This window comes from Leucoraja erinacea, chromosome 27, assembly GCF_028641065.1.
Source record: "Leucoraja erinacea ecotype New England chromosome 27, Leri_hhj_1, whole genome shotgun sequence".
Lineage (NCBI taxonomy): Eukaryota > Metazoa > Chordata > Chondrichthyes > Rajiformes > Rajidae > Leucoraja > Leucoraja erinaceus.
In genome coordinates this window covers 7,048,156-7,059,857 of record NC_073403.1, presented here as the reverse complement: position 1 = coordinate 7,059,857, position 11,702 = coordinate 7,048,156, and the positions used below count along the sequence as shown (strand labels likewise).

Genomic DNA, 11,702 nt, shown 5'->3' with positions numbered 1-11,702 from the left:
CAACACTAACCTCACCTATGAACAATGGACTTCTTGGGTTGAACTAAGGACTTTGGGCTCTTTTCTGTACACGTCTTGGGTTTATTAATGTAATGAATTTATTATATATTATCTATGTGTATTGTGTTTATGGGGCTGTTAGGCTGCTATAAGTAGGAATTTCATTACTCAGTGTATAGGACAATTAAAAGCATTTGCACTTCGCACATGTGGCAATAATGTGAGGCATGGTGGCGCAGCGGTAGAGTTGCTGCATACATGGTTCAATCCTGACTACGGGTGCTGTCTTTACGGAGTTTGTACGTTCGCTCTGTGACCTGCGTGGGATTTCTCCGGGTGGTCCAGTTTCCTCCCACACTCCACAGATTGTAGGCCATTTGGCCCTTCGAGCCAGCACCGCCATTCAATGTGATCATGGCTGATCATCCCCAATCAGTGCCCCGTTCCTGCCTTCTCCCCATATCCCCATGTTTGTAGGCCATCTGGCTTGGTATAATTGTAAATTGTCCCTAGTGTGTGTAGGATAGTGTTAGTGTGTGGGGATCGCTGGTCGTATGCGGACTCGGTGGGCCAAAGGGTCTGTTTCCATGCTGTATCTCTAAACTAAACTAAACTAAAATCAAAGCACAATCGAACCATTGAACCATGAGATGCAACCAGTGGAAAAGAATCAAGCAAGCCTTCAGGTGCAGGGAACTGCAAACATTCTGAAACTAGAATGGAACCACAAAGGCTGGTACAGTCCCACAAAACCCACAACTCTAGAAATCAACCTGTCTGAAGAAGGGTTTCGGCCCGAAACGTTGCCTATTTCCTTCGCTCCATAGATGCTGCTGCACCCGCTGAGTTTCTCCAGCTTTTTTGTGTAACTCTAGAAATCAACCAATGCGTCCTTTTATTTTAGGAAAAGCAACAGGGTATGCTTCAAACTACCGTCTGTTTTAGCTTAGGTATACAGCGCGGAAACAGGCCCTTCAGCCCACCAAGTCCATGCCGACCTGCGATCCCCGTACACTAACACTATCCTACACACTAGGGACAATTTACAATTTTACCAAAGCCAATTAACTTACAAACCTGTATGTCTTTGGAGTGTGGGGGGAACCAAAGATCTTGGAGAAAACCCACGCAGGTCACGGGGTGAACGTACATACTCCGTACAGACAGCACCCGTAGTCGGGATCGTACCCGGGTCTCTGGCACTGTAAGGCAGCAACTCTACCGCTGCGCCACCGTGCCGCTCACATGGCCTTGTGAGACTCAATCAATCAATCAATCCAATCAATCAACCTTTATTGTCATCTTGCAAGCAACAAGTACAGTGCAAAATGAAAAGACGTTTCCCAGTGAATAGCGGAGCCTCGCACATGAAATTTAAAACACTTCTCACATAATAACACTAAAAAAAACAATCCAGTCCCTGATGGAACAGAATAAATAGTTAAAATCAGGTAAAAAACACAATGTTAAAAACAGTAAACCAATCATAAAAAAAACTATGAAGAAACTTTTTATTTAATAAAATAAAACTTTAATAAACCTGCTTTGAATCTGTAATATTCAGGAAATAATATTCTTCACAGAAAGATGATTTAAGACTCACATTTATATAACAAAAACCTGCAGCAGAGGCTGATTATATCACCTTGCAGGATGATTTCCTACATTGCTATTTCTGAAAGAATTGTTCATGGTTTTGCTGTGAATCGTGACCAAGCGAGATGTGTTTTTTTCTCTCCTCCATCATTATGTAACAGTCAGCAGGTTACCATTCCTTCAGCTGGCAGACCCTGGATCACTGCCGATGTCTGACAATAACGAGGAGGACTGGAAAACAAATAGGAGAGGGGATTGAACAAGAGAGCTTGGGTTTTAACAAGCTGTTGCTATAGAAGGATTCAAACAGGTAAGAAATCCTAATTAGATATCCATAACCCAAGTCTCTTGCCTTGCTCTCTAGTCTCTAAAGTCTCTACCTTGATTGAAATCAGAGTTGAGTGAGATAAAGATTTTGGGTCAAATGCACCAAGCTTAGATTTTCAGTGTTGTGCAGATTGTACAAAGTGAGTGGAGATTGAAGAGGCAATACTAGGTTTCAATCCTAACGAGTTGTGATTTGGAGCGTAAGTCCGGAGGAGGCAACGAATTGGGATTTGATGGCCCCAACTATGGATACTTACTGTAAATCCTCAGACTGGTAAACAAAAGTGCTGGAGAAACTCAGCGGGTGAGGCAGCATCTATGGAGCGAAGGAAATAGGCAAAGTTTCGGGCCGAAACCCTTCTTCTGTCTGAAGAAGGGTTTTGGCCCGAAACGTTGCCTATTTCCTTCGCTCCATAGATGCTGCCTCACCCGCTGAGTTTCTCCAGCACTTTTGTTTACCTTCGATTTTTCAGCATCTGCAGCTCCTTCTTAAACAAATCCTCAGACTGGAATGGGCGACTGATGGAATTATGGTTTGGAGGTTCGGATAAACAATGTACACAAGTGTGAGACGAGAGGTCACAATCACAATATCCGGCCACAAACTCGATGATATGGTTTGGCGTAAGGCATTATTTATAAACTAGATACAGGGCAATTAGGCAGTGAGCAATCCAATATTTCTGATATGGAATGTGTGATGTAGACTCCCTGCAATTCTCATTTGGACAATAACTGAGGTTCAAGTCTTGGGTTGTGGCTGTTTGTGTGGGAAGGAACCGCAGATGCTGGTTTACACTGAAGATAGACACAAAATGCTGGAGTGACTCAGCGGGACAGGCAGCATCTCTGGAGAGAAGGAATGGGTGATGTTTTGGGTTGAGAAGCTTCTCCAGTTTGCTTGTAATAAATAAGATCAACAAATAAGATGCCCACTGCAGTGAGAGGATGGGCAGGCTCGGACTTTACTTCTTGGAGCACAGGAGGCTGAGGGGCATCGTCACAGATGTGTATAAAAGCACGGGGGGAATAGATAGGATGAATGCACAGTCTTTATTCCAAGGTTGGGGAACCAAGAACTAACAGAGATAGGTTTAAGATGAGGTGAGGGTGGGGGGGGGGGGGGGTTGGAAGATTTAAGAGGAACCCAAGGAACAACATTTTCACAGAGAGGGTGGTGAGTATATGGAACAAGCTGCCAGAGGAAGTAGTTGAGGCAGGTACAATAACAACATGTACAAGGCATGGATGGGAATGGTTTCAAGGGATATGGGCCAAATGTTGGTAAATGGAATAACGTAATAAAAAGGAACTGCAAATGTTGGTTTAATCCACAGATAGTCACAAAGTGCTGGAGTAACTCAGTATCTGGCAGCTGGCAGCATCTCTGGAAAAAATTGATAGATGACATGTCGAATCGGGACCCATCTTCAGTCTTAAGAAGGGCCCCGACACGAAATGTCACCTATTCCTTTTCTCTAGAGATGCTGCCTGACCTACTGAATTGGTAATTGGGACTCACTTAGATAGTATATCAAGGCCAGCATGGATGAGTTGGGCCGAGGGGCCTGTTTCCTTGCTGCATGACTATATGATTCTATCAACCTGTATTGACGGAGTAACTTTAATGTAATTTGTCCTGAGATGCTTTAAAGAGTTTCAGCAAACAGAATCTAACAATAAAATGCAAATTAAATGATATAATACATCAGGTGAGCAATAGTTTATTCTAAACTCATATTCCTTGAGTGAGATATTAAACCTGCAAAGAGGGATATTAAGGATTTTATGGCACCATTCACACTGGTGCGAGGAGATCGGCACATAACATTCCTCTCTTAGTCATCATCAAAATCAGATATAAATGTTGATTGCTACATAAAGGGTCCTTCCGTATGTAGGCTGTTTGCTGCATTGAGCAAACAGGCAAAATAATTTGGGGATGTTTTTCTGAGAGATCACAACACATTTGTATAAATGCAAATTATTTCATTGTAAATTCTGGGTTCTGGGACACTGCCTTAGATCAATACATTGCACTTTCTGATAAGTGGCAAACTCAGATTAGAGAGAGATGTTAACACATTAGCTCTCACAGCTGTGTACACTGACCCAGGGGAATCCACGTTCTGATGGGTACGTGGTAAAATTAGAAAAACAGAAACTGTTAATTAGATTAAAATAGATTAACGGATGTTTTTAATTTAATGATCAGTGCAATTCATTTCTTAAATTAATACAAAGATTCTATCAAATTTTGCAGATGTTACTACTATGAAGCTCATTTTCCATGCATTGCTCATGAGCATAAATACTAGGAGCAGTATTAGGCCATTCGGCCCATCGAGCCTATTCCGCCAGTTAACCTTGGCTGGTCTATCTTTCCCTCTCAACCCCATTCTCCTGCCTTTATCCCATAACCAGTGACACCCGTACTGAGTCTGAAGAAGGGACTTGAGCCGAAACGTCACCCATTCACATGAAGAAGGGTCTCGTCCCGAAGCGTCACCCATTCCTTCTCTCCAGAGGTGCTGCCTCACCCACTGAGTTACTCCAGCATTTTGTGTCTATTTTTGGTTTAAACCAGCATCTGCAGTTCCTTCCTACATAGATAGTGTGGATGTGGAGAGGATGTTTCCACTAGTGGGAGAATCTAGGACCAGAGGTCATGCCCTCAGAATGAAAGGACGTTCCTTTAGGAAGGAGATGAGGAGGAATTTCTTTGGTCAGAGGGTGGCGAATCTGTGGAATTCATTGCTACAGAAGGCTGTGGAGGCCAAGTCAGTGGATATTGTTAAGGCAGAGATAGGGAGATTCTTGATTAGTACAAGTGTCAGAGGTTATGGGGAGAAGGCAGGAGAATGGGGTTGAGAGGGAAAGATAGAACAGCCAAGATTAATTAAATGGCGGAGTAGACTTGATGGGCCAAATGGCCTAATTCTGCTGCTATCACATGAGTTTATGAACAGCTATCAGAGTAGCTTCGATGTGAATGTGTGTGTGAGAGTTGGATGCCTGCGTTTCTAGAGCAGTGTCAGTCCAGATGTGATGCTCAAGGTTGAATAGCTTGTCAGCATCAATTGAATAACCTCGCACAAGAACTGGCCCCGAGGTGAGCAGATCTATTCAAAACACATCATGAGTGTCCATAATTATGTTCAATTCTTCGTGCTGGCAGAAATTAAATGACGCTCATTAAAGATTACTCAGTGAATTCCGAAAGGGTAAGGTTCTAAATTTAAAAAATACATTTTGTTCATCCGAGAAATATTTATATATGCTACTAAATTATCACCTGTAAATGCAGGAAATTTGTTTCCTTCAAATGAGCTGAAACTCTTTAGAAAGATCAACTCTAATATGGTCTGAAGTAGGGTCTGAAGTAGGGTCTCGACCTAAGATGTCACCTATACAGAGACAACGAAATGCATTTCGTTGTCAGGCAGAGATGCTGCCTGACCCGCTGAGTTACTCCAGCCTTTTGTGTCTGTCTAATAAGCAACTCCTGTGGGTCTGGTTACGAAATGTTACTGATTATCAATTTACTGTATTATAGATTATTGTGTGTTTATTTGCGTCATTGTGTTAATGGGCCTGGTAAGCTGCAGCAAGTGAGAATATAATTGTTCCAATGGCGGTGTACATAGGACAATAAAACGCTCTTGAATGTTGATAGTTGGCTGTGTATTGTGTCTGGAAAACAGGTGATTGAATCCTGTCATTTTCCCCAAATGAATACAAAGACTGCGTGTCATTTGGCTATCAATCCTCCGCTTATCTCCTGCCACCAACCATTTTAACAAAAGGTCTCTTTCCAAATCGTTAATCTGCCTATTTTCTATTTGACATTAATGGGTCTGCCACGAATTTTCAACATTTTTTTATGTTCCTTTCATTTCGGGTTTACCGCCATCATTCACTGTTACACTATTGTCTACAACGTTTCTTGGACATTTCATCCCACATTTGATTTGAAATTAGACAGCCATCATGGTGGGGAGAATGGGGTCTTAACCCAAAGTGTTGTTCTGGTCATTTCAGTTTAGTTTATTGTCACGTGTACCGAGATAGAGCGAAAAGCTTTTGTTGCGTGCTAACCAGCCAGTGGAAAGACACGATTACAATCGAGCCATTCATAGTGTACTGTACATGATAAGGGAATAAGTACATGTTAAGGCCAGTAAATCCGATCAAAGATAGTCCCGAGGGTCCCTGATGAGGTAGATAGTAGTTCAGGACTGCTCTCGGGTTGCAGTAGTATTATGTAACACCGTTTTAATATAGATGTATGATAGAGAGCAGGTACACAAAAAAGCTGGAGAAACTCAGCGGGTGCAGCAGCATCTATGGAGCGAAGGAAATAGGCAACGTTTCGGGCCGAAACCCTTATTGACTGGTTGTACCACGCCTGGTTCGGCAACCCGAATGCTCAGGAATGAAGGAGATTACAAAGTGATCTACAGGAGGCACTGCCTCAAAATTCCAGCTAGCTCCATCAAGGACCCACATCACCCTGGCCACTCTCTCATTTCACTCCTGCCATCAAGAACAAAAAATAGGAGTCTGAAAACTACATCCAGGTTCATCCCAACAACTATCAGGCTCTTGAACACGGCAAACACCAACTAAACTATGAACTATGAACTATGAACTGTCTTGGTTGCACTAGGGACAACATGGCTTTTGTTTTGCACTAATATTGTTTATTTTATTTATAATTTTTTTTTTTTTGACCAAGTTATCTGTGAGTACTGCGTGTACAGACCTGTTATGCTGCTGCAAGTAAGAATGTCATTGTACCATTTTTGGTGCATATGACAATTATGCCTATGACTTTTGACTCACGTTTTTGCTGGGATCACAGTCCATCTAATTCCTCATTCTATTCTCATTCTAACCTATCAGTTTTTGGCCTGTGGTGCAGTCACAGTAACACCCCATGCCAGCTTGAAGAACAGTACCACCTGGGCACATTGCAGCCTTCTGGACTCAATATTGAATTCTACAACGAAAGACACAAAATGCTGGACTAACTCAGAGGGTCAGGCAACATCCCTGGAAAACATGAATAGGTGACCTTTCAGGTCGGCACCCTTCTTCGGACTGGAGAAGTTGTCCCAATCTGAAATGTCACCTATCCATGTTCTCCAGGGATGCTGCTTGACCTACTGGGTTACTCCAGCATTTTGTATCTTTCCTTGGTAAGCCAGCACCTGTTTTTCCTTGTTTCTACATTAACTTCTACCATTTCAGATAGCTTGATTTCTGGTCAGGTACCTGACCAAACATTTACATTATTAGCTTGTTCGGAGAGTGGAGAACTTCTTCAAAGTTCTTCAAAGTCTACTCCACTGCGAAATCTCCTCCACGTATGTCTACTTTGAAGAAGTTCCTCTCCTCTATCCGAAGAACCAGTCTGAAGAAAGGTCTCGACCCGAAACGTCGCCTATTCCTTATCTCCATAGATGCTGCTTCAACCGCTGAGTTTCTCCAGCATTTTTGTCTACCTTACATTATTAACTTAAGGGCCTGTCCCACGAGCATGCGACCTGCATGCGGCAAGCGCGACCAAACCGGAAGCGGGGGCTGCGCGGAGGTGAGTGAGTGACGTGAAGTTCGAGCGAAGTCCGCGGGAAGTTCGCGCGTGACGTATGGCGTCAAGATGCTGCGTCCGGCGTCGAGACACTGCGTATACCCGTCGAGACGCTGCGTATACCCGTCGAGGCGGTGCATACGACCTCAATGTGGCTGCGGGCCGGCAGGCCGTTGCCACGCGGAATTTTTGAACATGGTCAGTTTTTCGGAGCCCGGAGATGTCGGGACCAGCTCCGCACAACTCCATACGGCTCCGGCGATCGAAGTAGGACCGGCCTCGCGAGGCTGTATGGCTCAAGCGACCACGTTAGGTTGCGCTTGCCGAATGGAGTCACATGCCCGTGAGACAGGCTCTTTAGTGCAGCTTCTTTTTTTTTCTTTAATTCACTCCAAGAGTAGAAGACACTCCCAGGCTGACCTGCTGGTCTTGTCTTTAGACTTTACTTTAGACTTCAAAGATAAAGCATGTAAATAGGCCCTTCAGCCAACCAAGTCCGCACCGACTAGCGACCACCGTGTACACTAACACTATCCTACATACTAGAGACAATTTTCAATTTTACCAAAGCCAATTAACCTACAAGCCTGTACATCTTTGGAGTGTTGGAGAAACCCGGAGAAAACCCACAGGGTGAACGTACAAATTCTGTGCAGGCAGCACCCGTGGTCAGGATCTGACCCGGGTCTCCGGTGCTGTAAGGGAGAAACTCTACTGCTGCAACACCGTGCCACCACTTGTCCTCCTGAACTGCATTCGCAACTTCCGCTTTTATTTTGTCTCGGTTCTTAAGTCTATATTCTTATTCTCTAACACAACTGCTCCCATTTGCTCGATGGGCAGCTAATGTTGTTTACAGCTTATTCCCATGGTCACCTTAGTTTTACCCTATCAAATACATCTCTGTCTCCTCCCTGCAATGTTGTAAGCTTCTTTTGTTTCCACTTCTGACCTGAAAGATGAACTCTATTTCTCATCCCACTGAGCATTTTACCATAGGTAGATAAAAATGCTGGAGGAACTCAGCGGGTGAGGCAGCATCTATGGAACGAAGGAATAGGTGACGTTTCGGGTCGAGACCCTTCTTCAGACTGAGCATGATTTGAGCATTTTACCATTCTCTGTTTCAGGATTAGATTTATTTTTTTGATTTTCACTCATTAGTGTTACCTGTTCCTTTTGTATACCTGGCACCCTCAATCATATGTTAGTAAATCAACAATGCTACTGTATGTCATAGGTAGACATTACGTGCTGGAGTAACTCAGCGGGTCAGGCAGCATCTCTGGAGGAAAAGGATGGGTGCCATCACCTATCCTTTTCCTCCAACGATGCTGCCTGACCCGTTGATAGACCCACTTTGCATTGATAGATCCACTTTGTTTAGTTGTAGTTTAGTTTCGAGATACATCATGGAAACAGGCCCTTCGGCCCGCCGAGTGAAAGCCACACATTAACACTATCCTTCACGAGGGATAATTTACATGTATACCAAACCAATTAACCCACAAACCTGCATGTCTTTGGAGTGTGGGAGGAAACCAAAGATCTCGGAGAAAACCCACTCGGTCACGGGGAGACAGTACAAACTCTGTACAGACTGCATCTGTAGTCAGGATCGAACCCGGGTCTCCAGCGCTGCAAGCACTGTAAGGCAGCAACTGTTCCACTGCACCACCCTGTCGCCCCTTTGGTGTAAAGCCAGCATCTGCGGTTCTTTGTTTCTACTCTTATCTCATGTTGCACTGTGCTGTTCAACTTTATTGGATACTGTATACAAGCAAGGAGAAGGGGAGGCGGGCGTGCTTATTAATTGGCATCTTGGTCTGCAGGAAGAATGTGAGGAGTGCGTGAAGCAAGGCAACAGCAGCGATCATGGTAGAAGAGGAACGGGCGTTTGAGGTGGGATTCGTATTCCTGATTCTACGTTCCTCCTCCTCAGGATCGCTAACAACATACCCATGTGCTTGCATTCTTTTCTCTTGGTCCCTGAGGCATCAGAAACCTGCACAACGACTATCTCCACCCTTCAATGAAACTAGCTGCAACACCACGAAAATTGCAACAAAGGCATTTTGCACGCAAACAGGTGAATTTGTCCCTGCTGATCAAAGTGCCTACCTGAACTAGTCCCACCTGCCTGCATTCAGCACATATCGAAGATAGACACAAAGTACTGGAGTAACTCAACTGGTCAGGCAGCATCTCTGGAGAAAAGGCATAGGTAATGTTTCAGGTCTAGTCCCTTCTTCAGACAGGTCCACAGAAGGTTTTCAACCCGAAAAGTCACCTATTCTTTTTCTCCAAAGGTGCTGCATGACCCGCTGAGTTACTCCAGCATTTTGAATCTATCTTGTAAACCAGCATCTGCAGTTCCTTGTTTCCATGTCGCCTTTAGTTGCAAGATATAACATGGAATTCCAATAGAGTCTGATTAAGAATATTAGGTCTCCATTAAGGGCAGATGGGAGTTCAGGACTGCACTCCAGGTGATGAGATGGTTCAGTTGTTGATAACAGCTGGGAAGAAGAAACTGGATGTATGTGTTTTCAAACATCTGTACCTCTTGTCTGATGGGAAAACGGAGAAGAGGGAGTGACTGGGGGAGACTGGTCCTTGATTATACTGAATATTCATTCATTTGCTCTTTGTACCGATTCATACCTCGAGTTTCTCTCTCCCCTGACCCTCTCTCTCCCCTGAGCCTGAGGAAGGGTCTCGACCAGAAATGGCACCTATTCCTTTACCCCAGAGATGTTGCCTGACCCGCTGAGTTACCCCAGCATCTTGTGTCAATAGACAATAGTGCAGGAGTGGACCATTCGAGCCGGCACCGCCATTCAATGTGATCATAGCTGATCATCCCCAATCAGTACTCCGCTATCTTTAAGAATGTCTTTCCTTAGTAAACCAGCATCTGCAGTTCCTCGTTTCACCCACCTGTAGTCTTTGGTTGCTGTGGTTCTTCAGAAGAAGGGTTTTGGCCCAAAACGTTGCCTATTTCCTTTGCTCCATAGATGCTGCCACACCTGCTGAGTTACTCCAGCACTTTTGCGTACACACTGATTTTTGATGATCAGTCATGATTATATTGAATGGCGGTGCTGGAGCGGGGCCTTACATCGCCCGGCGTGGCTTTAAGTGGCCGCGAACTGCTAGCGCCCGCCGGGGGCTCCAACATCAAGACCCAGAGCAGGGCCTTGCATCGCCCGGCGCGGCTTTAAATGGCCGCGGACTTGCTAGTGCCCGCTGGAGGCTTTGACATCGGGAGAAGAATGGAGAGCAGGGGAGAGACAAGATGTTTGTGTAAATTGTGTTGGTGTGTGTCTTGGTTCTTTACTTGTATGACTGCAGAAACCAAATTTCGTTTGAACCTCATGTGAGGTTCAAATGACAAATAAATGGTATTGTATTGTATTGTATTGCTGGCTCGAAGGGCCGAATGGCCTACTCCTGAACCTAGTGTCTGTGTTTCTATGTTGCTGCTGAGGCGGAGCGGCAGCGCATTCCTCCGGCCACTGGGGTGCGGTGTCGAGCGGTGTTTGCTGCACGTCCCGTCCCCCCCTCTCCTCACCAACCGCCGTGCACGAGCGCGGGCCGTGGGAGCGCGCAGCCGCCGCCGCCATTTTGTCGGCGGCTTTGAGCGTGTGTGAGGGAGAGTGAGAGGGAAAATATAATTTCCGGGTTGTTGGATGAGGAAAAAGTTGGAAGCGGCCTCGGAGGAGGAGAAGGAGAAGCGGCGGCTGGGATCGAGGAGTTAGAGGGAAGGCGGGCGAGGAAGCTACTGGTGGGTCCGGGGGCCGCGGTATCGAACCCCCACCTCCCGGCCCCGTCCCCGTCCCCCCTACCTCCCTGGGGCTGGAGTATGTGACCGGGGCAGCAAGGTAAGGAGCCGCAGCCTGAGGCTGGGCCTCGGCCCAGGGGGAGAAGGGAGGGGGGGGGGAAGGGGAGAGAATGAGGTGGGGGAGAGAAGAGGAGGGGGAGAGAAGATGTGGGAGGGGGAGGAGGGGAGGAGGGAGGAGGAGGAAGGTGGAGAGGAGGAAGAGAGGAGGAAGGAGGGTGGAGAGGAGGAAGGGAGGTGGAGAGGAGGAAGGGAGGTGGAAGGGAGGTGGATAGGAGGAAGGGAGGTGGAAGGGAGGTGGAGAGGAGGAGGGAGGAGGAGGAGGTGGAGGAGGAAGGGAGGTGG

At 45.8% G+C, this 11,702-nt stretch overlaps 1 protein-coding gene across 3 annotated transcripts in view; it reads left to right on the top strand.

Moving 5' to 3' along the window:
• Nucleotides 1-1,788: 1,788 nt before the first annotated feature.
• The window catches only part of wipf2b (WAS/WASL interacting protein family, member 2b), a 54,521-nt gene continuing 44,607 nt past the window's right edge, over nt 1,789-11,702 (top strand). The window contains exon 1 of one of the 3 annotated variants that reach the window (XM_055656948.1): nt 1,789-1,906. The gene's annotated coding sequence lies outside the window, so the exon portion shown is untranslated. Of the gene's footprint in view, nt 1,907-11,119; nt 11,401-11,702 lie in introns of those variants that run through there. The other 2 variants (XM_055656949.1, XM_055656947.1) reach the window with 2 other exon arrangements.